The sequence below is a fragment of the Scyliorhinus torazame genome, chromosome 7 (assembly GCF_047496885.1).
Source record: "Scyliorhinus torazame isolate Kashiwa2021f chromosome 7, sScyTor2.1, whole genome shotgun sequence".
Classification (NCBI taxonomy): domain Eukaryota; kingdom Metazoa; phylum Chordata; class Chondrichthyes; order Carcharhiniformes; family Scyliorhinidae; genus Scyliorhinus; species Scyliorhinus torazame.
Window position 1 is genome coordinate 149,103,406 of NC_092713.1, and position 14,722 is coordinate 149,118,127.

The 14,722-nt window shown below is 44.1% G+C and overlaps 1 protein-coding gene across 4 annotated transcripts in view; it reads left to right on the forward strand.

The window, feature by feature from the left end:
- The window catches only part of astn1 (astrotactin 1), a 4,064,875-nt gene that overhangs the window by 3,672,803 nt on the left and 377,350 nt on the right, over positions 1-14,722 (forward strand). The gene's annotated exons all lie outside the window — the stretch shown is intronic.

Here is a 14,722-nt window from a genome sequence, read left to right on the forward strand (position 1 = left end):
AGTGGAATAGAGGGAGGATTCTTGCCCAAAGAAGTGGGCATGGAGACGAAGACGACGAAAGAAGAGTTCAACATCATGTCGAGCCCGGAATTCATTGAGGTGGGGACGTAAGGGTACAAAGCTGAGCCCTTTGCTGAGAACAGCACGCTCAGCCTCAGAGAGGGGAAGGTCGGAGGGTATGGTGAACACACGGCGAGGGCTGGGGCTGGTAGAAATGGGGTACGAGGGATTGGGACTGGTGGAGGGCCTGGGGTGGGCAGTGGTGTTGATACTGGGAGAAATGGGATACGAGGGATTGGGACTGGTGAAAGGCCTGGGGTGGGCAGTGGTGTTGATACTGGGAGAAATGGGGTACGAGGGATTGAAACTGGTGGGGGGCCTAGGATGGGCAGTGGTGTTGATACTGGGAGAAATGGGGTACGAGGGATTGGGACTGGTGGAAGGCCTGGAATGGGCAGTGGTGTTGATACTGGGAGAAATGGGGTACGAGGGATTGGGACTGGTGGAAGGCCTGGGGTGGGCAGTGGTGTTGATACTGGGAAAAATGGGGTACGAGGGATTGGTACTGGTGGAAGGCCTGGGATGGGCAGTGGTGTTGATGAGCTGTTGAAGCTTGCTTTCCTTAACATCTGTAAGAAACAGGAAAAGATTCTTGTTAAGGTGTTGAATGATGCGAAGGATGAAATAAAACTGGGGACAGGGACAGCTATGAGAGAAAGTAAGATGGTACTGCTTACTGCTGGAACGAGATGTTGAGTGTCTTCATGAGGCGGCGCATGACACTTAGTGTGGTTTTCAGGATGCGGCGAGAGCAGCAGTTGGAAGAATGTTGTATATCCTTGAGGTAGATCTAACCCTGGAGGTTACATGCAGGGTGGAATTTAAGTTGAAATCCCCATGGGGTAAGTCGGAGACGAAGACAGTCACTGAGGAAGGAAATATGGCTGTGGAAGCGAGTCTTGGTAAATACCTTGTCCAACACTAAGAGAGAAATGGAAAGCAGCGAAGGTGCATAGCGGGGGAGGGACATCTGGAAATCTGTCGGGGAGAAGAGCAATACTTCTTCAGGGTAGGCATTCCTAGAAGAAAGGTGGCAGTGAGTTAAACACTGGATAAAAGCAAATTACTGCGGATGCTGGAATCTGAGACAAAATAGAAAATGTGGAAAATCTCAGCAGGTCTGGCAGCATCTGTAGGGAGAGAAAAGAGCGAATGTTTCGAGTCTGATGACTCTTTCCCAAGCTCTTTCCCCTTGGTTTCTGTGGCCATTAGCACCCAGTTTCCCTGGGTTTCTGTGGCTATGACTCATCTTTCATTCTCACTCCACAGAATAAATATTTCCCACTTTCTCTGTCTGTTAGCTTTGACAAAGAATCATCGGACTCGAAACGTTAGTTCTTTTCTATCCCTACAGATGCTGCCAGACCTGCTGAGATTTTCCAGCATTTTCTCTTTTGTATCTTATTAAGTAGCCTTTTGTTTGCTACCTTATCAAATGCTTTATGGAAATCCAAGTAGATAACATCTACTGGTTCTCCTTTACCTACCCTGTCCATTACCACATCAAAGGATTCTAATAACTTTGTTAGGCATGATTTCCATTTCATGAAGCCATGCTGACTCTGCTTGATTATATTATGTATTTCTAAATGCTCTGCTATTACATCCTTTATAATGGACTGTAACATTATCTTAATGACAGATGTTAAGCTCACTGGCCTATAGTTACCTTTTTTTTGTACCCACCTCCCTTTTTAAATAAAGGTGTTACATTAGCCGTTTTCCAATCCTCTGCGACTTTGCCAGAATTTATGGGTCCTTGGGAGACGACTTACGGTGCATCAATTATATCACTAGTTCCTTCCTTTAATATCCGAGGATGCAACCCATCAGGTCCAGGGGACTTGTTAACAAGATGGCACACTTGATTGACACCATATATCCTCAATCCCTCCTTCATTGCTGCACCATGGCCTCGGTGTGTACCATCTACAAGTTGCACTGCAGACACGCATTCCTCAGTTGCACCTTCAAAACCTACCATCTCTATTGTCTAGAAGGAGAACGACAACTGGTACATTGGACACCAATTGGAACTGGTACATTGCAAGTTGTGCTCCAAGTCACCCACCATCCTGACTTGGATGTACATCACTCGCTGGGTCCAAATCCTGGAGCTAACTCCCTAACAGCACTGAGAGAGTACATTCACCACACAGAAAGCAGTAATTTAATAAGGCAGCTCATTAGAACCTTCTCGAGGGTAATTAGGAGTGGGCAGCGAATGTTATACTGGCCAGAGATTCTGTTATTGAATAAAGAAAAGGATATTAGAAAACATGGTCTCTTACTGTAAGATGTGCAGCAGCCTGCAGGCTATGCACCAGTAACGTTGTTGACAAACACTTAGGGCATCTATGGTTAAAAAGGGTTTAGAGACATGAGCAGCATGCGCTGTGGAGGTTTTTGGGACTAAACCTTATGATCCAGTAATGAACAGCTTCAGCATGTTTCAAGAACAGTTACAGATGTAAAGGAAGCTGCCAGCTGTGCTGTGGAAATGGTGAGGAGGTGTCCTTCAGCATTGTTCTGTAGTAACACCAGAATAGATGGCTGGCTTTGGAGTTTGCGGTAATTCTCAAATATCGCACAGCCCTGCACAAAGTGACACAGACAGTGCCACTGAAAGCAGAGACTCGAATAAAAGGATCTCTACCATTGGTTCAGATAATCAGTGTTCGTTGCAGATATCCGCCATGAGCTTTCTGTGTCCCAGTGTTGATACATGTGCAGCTACACACTAGCAGCACTTCTTCAGCAGAGGAGTTATTCAAGGTGATACGCAAAAGCAATTAATGCATGGTATAGAGGCGGGAGAGTGCTCACAAAATAAATGAAGCAAAAGCAACACTTTGTAGTATCTTCCAGCCAGTCATTCTTTCAGTGTACAGAAAGTAAATAATTGGGTGTTCAGAAATAAACCTCACACAGCATACACAGCATTCACATGTTACAGTTAAAAAAACTGGCTGTTTTATGGTAGTAGATTTTGTGCCGTGCACAATTCCAGAGATGAGAGGACCAATGTTGGCAATTAGATCTTCCTGTATCTGTTTCCCAGCCTTCAGTGGCATGTCCACTGCTGCTGTTCAATGATGGGTGTCACGGTAGCACAGTGGGTAGCACTGTTGCTTCACAGCACCAGGGACTCGGGTTCGATTCCCGGATTGGATCACTGCGCGAATCTGCACGTTCTCCCCGTGTCTGTGTGGGTTTCCGGTTTCCTCCCACAAGTCCCAAAAGACATGCTTGTTCGGTGAATTGGACATTCTGAATTCTCCCTCCGTGTACCCGAACAGGCGCCAGAGTGCGGCGACTAGGGGATTTTCACAGTAACTTCATTGCAGTGTTAATGTAAGCCTACTTGTGACACGACTAAAGATTATTATTGTGACGTGTACATGCAGGGGTATGTGAAAAGTAGATAGAATCTACAGCACAGAAACAGGCTGGGACCACTCTATGCTGGTTTTTATACTCCACAAGCCTCCTCTCAATTTATTTCATCTCACCCTAACAATACCCATCCATCCCTTACACTATCATTTATTTAACTTCCTGTAAACCACTGCTATTTATTGTGATAAAAGACATGTTGTCGAAGCTTCTCATCTTGCAGTCATCAGGACATTTATGCAGGGAACAACAATTTATACTGCATGAGAAGACAGTATTTATTTATTGGCAAGTGGACTGTGATTGGTCGAGGCCTACAGTTAACTGCCAAATCTTGTTTAAATTAAAACCAGGTTGGTTGAGCCTGATTGGTCAAGGCATTGCCGTGGGGAATGGACCAGGGAATAGCTGTCACCTATTTTGTCCAGTTGCAAAAGGTGTAAAGTGATGTATCTGTTCTTTCTGTCTGCAAAGAACAGGGCTTTGTGTATTAATATATAAATATTGCCTCTAGCACAGGTAAGTGAGCCACAATGCGAGCCCAACTGATAATCTCAAATTGGGTTTCATTGGGGAGAACGTGCAAACTCCACACAGAGAGTCACCGAAGGCCAGAATTGAATCCGGGTCCCTGGCGCAGTGAGGCAGCAGTGATAACCTCTGTACCACTGTGCCGCCCATTATCTGTGTACCTCAGCTACTGTATATTAGTTTCCATGTTCTCTTCATGCAAAGACGTTTCCCCCCAATTTCTTTGGCTATATTAGCTGTCTTATATTTACGAACTCCTGGTTTCCACACAATCGGAAACATCTCAGGGTTTACCTCATCAAACCTCTTCAATATTTATTATGGAATGGACATGAGGCTCAGTTACCTCTTTAATAATACGGAACTATGTGCCGAGAGGAGGGTATGCCATAAGTATCCGCAGCAGTTGTGTCCTTCACTTACATGAGTTGTGCAATGTAGAATGTAGATGGGTAGGTGGCTCAGTCAGGTTAGAACCTCTATTAGATTTTGGCTACTTCCCAATGGTCGTTCATCACATTGAATGCAAAGCTCTGGTTCCGTAGGGAAGTCGTTTCTTCCAGTGAGCTAGGACATTCAACGTCACATGAGTAGCAATTGATTATGATTCAAAACCAGTAGATATAACACCTCCCGGCGCCGAGGACCAGGGTTCGATCCCGGCCCCGGGTCACTGATGTGTGGAGTTTTCACATTCTCCATATGCCTGCATGGGTCTCGCCCTCACAACCCAAAAAGATGTGTAGGGTAGGTGGATTGACCATGCCAAATTGGCCCTTAATGGAAAAAAAAGAATTAGGTATGCTAAATTTTTTTTAAAAAAGAATATACCACACTGCAAATCATAGATTCAGGCTTAAAACTGCTGATCACTCTATGGTAAAATAGAGAAATTATGGAGACCGATCAACAGAATTGAAAATGATTCCAAACCAGTCAAAAATCCCAACTTTTTAGCAGTACTCTGCAGTAACTTTAACAATTTTGAACTGCACATGAATAGTTTTTGTATAAATTGCTTCATAGATCTGTGCATCCTGTGGCTCATATAATGGTGCAGGGAGATTTTGAGTTTCTTAAAAGAAAGGTAGACAGATATTGTTCAGAATTAATCAAAAATGATCCGCTGTGGCACATATACTAGTTAAATTAAGCTTCAGGTGTATTGAGCTCATCTGTCTTCTTGACTAAGCACAACTTGTAAGTCTGATTAACAAGGCTGCCTATTGAGGCAGCCAGCAGTTAATGGCCATCCATTTGTCGATTGAATACAGACAGTGCAGCGGCACAGTGGTTAGCACTACTGCCGAATGCCCTCCTTCTAGACTGTCGGGATCCTATTTTCTAATTGATATCTTTAATGCTGGCACAGTAAGTTGGTGAGGAGGTAATAAAGCAAGCTGGCTACTCGGGTTACACAGAACCAAATCAATTATAAAAGAAAAGAGATTATGCTGGAACTTTACTAAACACCGCTTCGGCCGTAGCCTCTGGAGTGTTGTGGATAGCTCTGGGCACCATACTTCAGGAAATATGTAAAGGTCTTTTAAAGGCTACAAAGGAGAGTTACTGGATGTTTTCAGCATTTCCAGCATCCGCAGTAATTTGCTTTTATCCAGTGTTTTCAGCGTTAATTGATTTCCATTATGAGGAAAGGTTGGAAGAGTTTTGAGTTCATAAAGTGTGTTCAGGGCAATTTCTTCGAGCAGTACATTGTGGAACTGACCAGGGAGCAGGTTATTCTATACCTGGCAATGAGCAATGAGACAGGATTAATCAACAAGAGCCTCTAGGTGACAGAAATCATAATATGATAGAATTTCATGTTCAGTTTGAAGGGGAGAGGTGAGGGTGAAAGAAGGACAGAAGAATAGAAGCAGTATACTATTTAAGTGGAAAGAGATTGCAGAACCCAGTGGTACAGAGGGACCTGGGTGTTCTGATTGATGAATCAACAAAAAGTTAGTATGCAGGTTCAGCAAGTGATTAGGAAGGCAAATGGATTGTTGGTTCTTTAGTGTGCTCTTTAGGAGGGTCGATGCAAACTCAATGGGCCAAATAGCCTCCTTCAGTACTGTAGGAATTCTATAAACAGATGCATCTGAGACAGGAAGATTGATGAGGACATGATCAAGTAGGTTTTACCCTCTTGTTAATTCCCTTATCACCTGATGCACACCCATTCTAGCAGTTTATCCTTTAAGACCCGGCCAGTTCAGTCAGTAATGGTAGCGAGCCATGCTTGCCATTGAAGGCTCCCACCCAGCATACATTCTGTGTCTTTGCCACACTTAGTGCCTTCTCCAAATGATGGGGGTGGTTGTGACATTACCATCCAATGACATTACCATTCCACCACTGCTTCCTGAATGATATTAGATATTCGGCAAGAGTGGCTAAATCCACACTCTGGGACAAAAATCTCCTTTGTTCTGTTCCCTAATATAATTGCTGGGGTGCTAGTTCACTAGTTCTACATCTGACCTATAGTTAAGTTCTCACTTCTCAATTTTTTCCCGCAATTCTGTTTGATATATACTTTTTTCAGTACTGACCTTTGAGAAGATTTCAACCGGTAAAATATGCTTTTCCGTCATTTATTTTTAGATAGGAGAAAACCTCATAGCGGCATGAAACATGGCTGAATATTCAATTTGCGTTTTCTGCATTGCCATTGATCTAAGGTTTTCAAACATATTTTGAATCTCCGTCACAGGAGCATCAATGCCATTGAGCATGTGTATTTTCGAAAGCATGATCCAGGAAATGTGTCACGCACACCAAAGATGTGTGATGAGCTAAGCAATGACTAGATCAGGCTGAGGGCCTCCAGACAGATACACAGGAGGAGATTTTTACATTCATAGTGTTGTGGGAATATCAACCACTTCATGAGTCAGACTTGCTGTGTCCAATTAGTGCAGTTTTATTGTCACACGAAGCTTCGGGAGAAAGCGTACGTACGCCGCGGTACGGTAGCCAGCCTTTCTCGTGGTTTGAATGGCAGTCATTCATTTTATACTTTGGGTCCACAATGGGCCCAGATACAAAACAATTATCACCTTGTTATCTTTAAACATTTTATAAATTGTACATCGCTATTTGTAAGCGTTTTGCCATTTACACATGGTTATAGTTAAAGAGGTTTTACAGGTTACAGCAGGAAAGCAGTATCGATTGTCCCTTTGTTTTAGGAAATCGCCCAAGACATTCGTATTAGCACATCATTGTGTACACCTTGGCTGAAGTCAGCTTTATTCAAATGGTGTCCCGCATTTATGTATTTCTTAATCTTCCTGTCTGGCTCCCTTTGTCCTGGATCTGTTCCTATCTGTCCCACTGGCACCCTGATGGGCTCCAGGCATCATCAGTTATGTCTGCTTTATTCTCAGTGTCTCCATCTTGTGTATCAGGCAGCCATCTTCTGTGCCAAGTGCCCTTCTGAACCATTTCCCATTTCAACAGAAAAACCTATTTACATATATAATGAGATTAACACAGGCCCCAATTTAACAGGAACACTCTAGCCGGTGCCCAGGTGAGTCCCTTTATAATGCTTGGAATTTGTGCCATATCAAATGTCCAATCACTTCCTCTTGAGATCCTATTTTTAGTGAGAGGCAGACTGAGCCCACTTCGAGGGCCATCGTGCACTTGCAAGTAAGGAACAGCCAAAGTTTTCAAATGTATTTTGCATCACTGGAGATGTTTGAAATAGGATACAGGAGTACATGAGTAGGATGTAAAAAGCAACCATTATTCAAAGGGACACTTAATTCAATGGGAGTAAAAGCCTTATAGAAAAAGTCAAATTTTTGCACCCCTGTTCAAAATAGGGGAAGGTTAAATTATAGTTCAACTCACCTTGCCTCCTGTGTGGGTGAATTTCAAGAGGAGGGTTTCTCTTCCACAATCCTGCTCAAATCTTGGTGGTGGTGTCTTACACTGTGCCAGATGGAAAGTCATTAGCCATTCCTTTCTATTTCAGTGCATACAGGTGGCACCAGGATTGAGGTCAAGGACCCCCAGTTGTTTATCCCTCCTGTCAGCCCCACATATTATTGCCTCTCAGTGCAACTATATAGAAGATAGCTGCAGTCCTGGCGAAGTGAAAGGGAAGTCCAGAGATCTTCCTGTGCAAGGACAGGGCCTTATAACAGCCTCTTCTCATCCCAGCACTTATCTGCTGACAGTTTTGGTTATAGTCGAGGCCTTGGGCGCAAATTTTAATTCAAATCTTTGGGCCTCTTCTGGCCCCTCAAGTTCCCCTGTCACCCTTTAGGGTGAAACTGAGATGTCCCTGTGCTGACTGCCAGAGGTCCCTCAGTTACATGGACTGGTGAACACCTAATGGCAGAAGTCCTGATTGCATCACATTCCAAGAAAACGGATCAGGCTTGGGGAAACCCAGGAGACACACTGAAACCTCACCCTGGAAGAACTCACTTCCAAAAAGGAGAATTCCACATCTTGCGTCCACAATGTACGATGAAGTTGGTAAACACTTTGACATGTTAAATATAAGCAATCAGTATAAATTTGAGTAGGGCGTGTGATACTTGACTAATTTAATTGAATTCAACAGGGAAATCAGAGTGCCCAAATAAAATTAATTTGATCAGTGTTGACTGCACAAATGTTGAACAATTTCTTGATAAGGTGCCATGTAAGTGATGCAATGATAGTTTTTAAAATTCTTTTATAGGATGTGGGTGTCAGTGGCTAGGCCAGCACTTGTTCCCATCCCTAATTGCTCTTGAGTAAATGATGGTGAGCTGCCTTCTTGAACTACAGCAGTCCACGTGGTGTAGGTACAACCATAGTGTTGTTTGGAAGGGAGTTCCCAGATTTTGACCCAGGATAATGCGGGCAATAAAGTTGCATGAAGTCAGTAGGCATGGAGGGGAACCTTTGGATGGTGGTGTCCCATGCATATGCTACCCTTATCCTTCTGGGTGCTAGAGGCAGCGGACTTAGAAGATGCTGTCAAAGGAACCTTGGTTAGCTGCTGCATTGCATCTTGTGGACGGTGTGCATTGATGCCACTGCATCAGTGGTGGAGACAGTGAATGTTTAAAGTGTGGGATGGGGCACCAGTCAAGCGAACTGCTTCGTCCTGGATGGTGTCAAACCTCTTGAGTGTTGTTGGAGTTGCGCTCATCCAGGCAAGTGGAGAATATTCCATCACATTCCTGATTTGTGCCTTGTTGATGGTGGACAGGTTTTGGTGTCTCAGGAGATGAGTTACTTGCCACAGAATTCCCAGTGAGAATTCAGTGCAGAGGAAGAATGAGGTTCTTCTTTTTGCCTTTGATATTTGCATTGGTTTATGTGAGCTTGAGGCAGTGAATGGTTTAAACGAGATGGTTATTGCTATATTCACTAAAATAATAATTTGAAAGAATCTGGGGTGGAGGGAATAGCATAATCAGGGAAAGATACTGATCCCTGCAGCTGTGACTGAGCCTGAAGGGTGTGTTGCTTACCTGGTGTTAGGGTTAAGGCATCTAATGGCTCAGAGGAACCAGGAATGAAATTCTGAAGAGAGCTTGATGAGCATACATATAAAGAGCAGAATCGCAAAGGCGATAATCTCTGGATTACCATCTGAGCCACATACAAATTAGAATCCCTACAGTGCAGAAGGAGGCCATTCAGCCCATCAAGTCTGCACCGACCCTTGGAAGGAGCACCCTACGTAAGCCCACACCTCCACCCTATCCCTGTGACCCAACCAAACCTTTTTGAAAATAAGGGGCAATTTATCACAGCTAATCCACCAAACCTGCACATCTTTGGACTGTGGGAAGAAACCAGAGCACCCGGAGGAAACCCAGTGCAAACTCCACACAGACAGTCACCCGAGGCTGGAATTGAACCCAGGACCCTGGAGCTGTGAGGCAGAAGCACTAAACACTGTGCCAGCATGCCGCTCAAGTAGTATCAGTATTGGAACAAACCAATTAGGGGCTTAAATATGTCGCTGAAAGAGCGATGTGGGAGGCCGGAGTTTCGATTCATGGGGTACTGGCACTAGTATGAAAGAAAGAGGGCGATGTTCCACTGGATCAGGCTCCAATTTATATGGATTGGGAACAGTGCCCTAGTGAATCAAATAACTCGGGGGTCAATAGGGCTTTAAACTAAAAGGTGAAACAATAAATATGAATAGATAAGTTTGTAGAACAGAGTTACGATTTGAGTAAGATGAAGTAAATTGCAGCAAGATGAGACAGAATTTGCCATAGTAATCGGGCATCAGCGATTAAGACCAAAATGGAACAAAGTCCCCGAGCAAGTGCGTTTATCCGATCTCCGAGGCACCACCAGGGTGCCAGGCTGGCACTGCCAGGGTACCCAGGTGGCACCAGCAGTGCCAGGGTACCACCCTCATGTACCTCAGGAATCTGCAAATTAGAGTAAAGTTTACTGCCTCACTCTAATGTGCAGATTTGCCAAAAGGTGATCCATTGTGGGCGGGATTCACCTTCCAACATCTCACAAGATTGTGTTGAATCTCACGAGGCTTTGCGAACCGGGTAAATCTCGAGAGCGGGGTCTCCTAGTTTTCAACAGCCATGCTGTGCCCCAGCGAGCTACTTTTCCTTCACATCGTGGCTGGCGGATCGCGTCCAGTAAATGTTAAAGTTAAAGGCCCTATACTTACTAGCATGAAGCATCCGTAACAAGGTATGGAGTTGATGTCACAATTAGAGATAAATGGATTTGATCTAGTCGCCATTACAGTTGTGACCACGGGGTGACTATGGTTGGGAAATATTCGAGGGTACATGACTTTTAAAAAAGATGGACAAAATGAAAACTTAGTCCTGATAATAAAGAATGAGATAATAATAAAGGAGTTCCTCAGGATAGTGTCCTAGGCCCAACCATCTTCAGCTGTTTAATCAATGGCCTTCCTTCCAACATAAGGTCAGAAGTGGGGATGTTCGCTGATGATAGCACAATGGTCAGCACTATTCACGACTCCTCAGACACTGAAGCAATTCACGTTCAAATGCAGCAATATCTAGGCTTGTACTGACAAGTGGGAAGTAACGTTCGTGCCACACAAGTGCCAGGCATGACCATATCCAACAAGAGAGGATCAAACTATCGCTGCAATCCCCACTGTCAACAAACCTGGGTGTTACCATTGACCAGAAACTCAACTGACCTAGCTATATAAATACTATGGTTACAAGGGCAGGTCAAAGGCTAGGCGTCCTACAGGATTAATTCATCTCCTGACCCTCGCAAAGCCTGTTCACCATCTACAAGGCACAAGTCAGGAGTGTGGTGGAATACTCTCCACTTGCCTGGATAAGTGTAGCTCTAACAACACTCAAGAAGTTGAGACCATCCAGGACAAAGCAGCCCACTTGATTGGCACCCCTTCGGCAAACATTCACTCCATCCATCACCAAAGCACAGTGGCAGCAGCGTGTACCATCTACAAGATGCACTGCACAAATTCACCAAGGCTCCTTCGACAGCACCTTCCAAATCCATGACCACTACCATCCAGAAGGACAAGATACCCGGGATACCTGGGAACCCCACTACCTGCATGTTCCCCTCTAAGTCACTCACCATCCTGACGTGGAAATATATTGCTGATCCTTCACTGAATCTGGGTCAAATTCCTGGAACTCTCTCCCTAACAGCACTGTGGGTGTATCTATTTCACATAGACTGCAGCAGTTCAAGAAGACAGCTCGCCATCATCTTCTGATGGGCAACTAGGGATGGGCAACAAATGCTGAGCTAGCCAGCGAAGCCCACATCCTGTACAAATGAATTTTAAGAGAACTGCAACAATGAGAAAGGGTCTTTGCCCAGCCACTCAGAATGCAGAATCAGTAAAGGTTAAGCCTTAGAAGAAACAAAGAGCAGGAAGCACTGATTGGAGTTGTTTAGAGGCCCCTTAACAGTAATCATAATTCTGAACAGAGTATAAATCAGGAAATTAGAGGATCATGCATCTAAAGCAATGCATGGTGGGGAATGGATACCAGAGCAAACCTGAGTTGGATGATTAACAATGTTACTTCGGGCACAATCTGAAATTCTTGGCAATCCAAAATTGAATGGGACTTGGAAATTGGTTCACGGTTTCAAAACATTATTATCTGCTACAGCATTCTGCATTTCAGGCTCTGCTCGCATAACTTCTGTCTTTTACCAAGGAAGACTGTGTCAAATCAGTTATTAAACTGACATGTTTGTCAAGGGGGTGTCTCTCAATTGCACAGAGAGAGGGATATAAAAGTGAATTTGTTGAAATAAAGGGGCTCTATAAATACCTATGCTACATTGACTTTCTATAGAATTAAGCTAAATAGATGCTGTACTTTTAAAAAATTTACAAATGTTTTTAGTGCTCCTTCTTGAATCATAGAATCCCTGCAGTGCAGAAGGAGACCATTCGGCCCATCAAGTCTGGACCAACCTTCTGAAAGAGCACTCTACCCAGGCCCACCCCCGCCCTATCCCCATAACCCACATCTTTGGACACGAAGGGGCAATCTAGCATGGACATCTAACCTGCACATCTTTGGACTGTGGGAGGAAACCAGAGCACCGGGAGGAAACCCACGCTGACACTGGGAGAATGTGCGAACTCCACACAGATAGTCATCCAAGTCTGGAATTGAACCCGGTTCCCTGGCGCTATGAGACAGCAGTACTAACCATTGTGCCACCATGCCGCCTTTAACACCTAAAGCAAGAACTATACCTCTAGACAAACGAACCGACAAGTGAAGTACTATTTTGTTTGAAATGTAGTGACTGTAGTTTTGCAGGAAACTAGGGAACCAATTTGCTAACAACCAGCTCCCACAGGCAACAAAGTGATGATGATTAGATAACCTGGTTTATCGTTGTTTTGATCGTTTAAGGATCATTGATATGTGCGGGGAATGTAAAGCAAGGTGGAGTAATTTATTAGTGTCTCTGCAGCTACTATTTAATAGCATTGTGAATGACTGCAGTCACAAAAGCAGCAGGATCATTATATTAGTATTTCCAAAAGTGGTGCCAAAAATATTTCCAAAAGCTGGGAATCTGTAACAACAGTAAATCCCTCTCGCAGTGCACCAGTGCATCTGACTGGAAATTCTGCCAAGTGCTTTGCTTTTATGGAAATATAATTTAATCGAGGTGTTCGAAATCATGAAGAATTTTGATAGAGCAGATGAGGAGATGTTAGCAGTGGCACAAGGGTCACAAACCAGAAGTTGTAGGTTTAAGGTAATTGGGAAACGAACAAGAGAGGTGAGATGAGAATCTTTGTATGATTCTGCGCTGTAATGTTGATCTTTTAAGTGCTTCTTACATAGTATTTAAAGAAGGTCTGCTAGCGCAACCTGGGGTACCACAGCCAGACTGCCAGACCTGTCACCAACCATACCTCATGGCCTTGGCACCCTTCCTGTCGGTGACCATGAGGAATTGATACAGTGGGCCTTGGCAGACAGGGCTGTGATGGATTTTGCACACCCTTCTCCCTCTTGAGCGCAGTTTTGAAGCAATAGAGGTGGGCTAGAGACATCTAGATGGAAATATCACATGAATGCAAGAACACTTCTGCAAAGTTGGAGTTGCAGTTGTTCAGTTGGAGCCCTGAGCATTAGCGTTGAATTTAACAGTTTTGTTATTTTGTGCTAAACTTCAAGAAGTGAATCAGAGCCGAAATAACAGCGTAATTGCAATGTTGTGCACACTGACCTCTGCAGGCCAAGTAAAGTGGCTTGTAAGCTGCTCAGCCAGAGGCAAGGCCCCTTTAAATATTTCTTCCCTATAGTCAGCAGCTATTAATTGAGCAGCACAGCTTTGCCCTGAAGGTGAACACCTCATTAATATGGACCTTGGTGAAGTTTTAATGAAGAAAAGTGATATTCCTTCCCCAGAACATCAGTGTTTAATAATCTTTTTAATTGGCATCACCTTGAGTGGCACTGGCTAAATTACCACCACCCGCTGGTGAATCATTGCTTTGCTGTGCATCATGGACTGCCCTGTGGTGCTGTGCCAATCTAGCAACAGCACACTGTGGTCCTTTCTCGATTCTTGTGAATGTCAGTGCTACTCAAGAGTAGTTGCTAGATTCCAATCTGCCATCAGCTGCAATGGGCATAGGTCACGTGGACGTGGTACATGCAGGTCATTACAGTAATACATGATTTTCCGTCTTGAGCTCTTCAACGCATTGATTTGCACGCATGATATTCTTAGTGGGTCACTGCTACCTCTTCCGTGTTTCTCACTCATCCCATTGACTCTTGGGCTTGGGAGAACCAGGAAAAGTCGTGGGGGCATTTTAGCTGCGGGAAGCAAGATTTTGTGAAACTACCACTTTCAGCTGCCAATATGGTTTGCTTATCTGGTGCACACAAACAGCCTTGCTAAACTGCAAAATCATCAGAGGCTCTCTGAAAAACTGAGCTCAGGCCAAAGATGGCTTTATTGTTTGCTGAATAAAATTAAATGATGCAGCACTGAAAAATTACGAAATTGCATTATCAGAATGAATTCAAACATGAATACGCCATTTAATTTTGACTCCCAGTGCTCCATGAATCCCTCCTTTCTCCACAAAATTACAGGAGTATGTACATTCTGCAACGCTTCTCTTTCTCCGGCTTGTATTATACATTTTGATCCCAAATACCTTTCACTCATCTCCTCAAAACTTTGATTCACACTGGGGTACAGTTTAAAACGCTAGTAT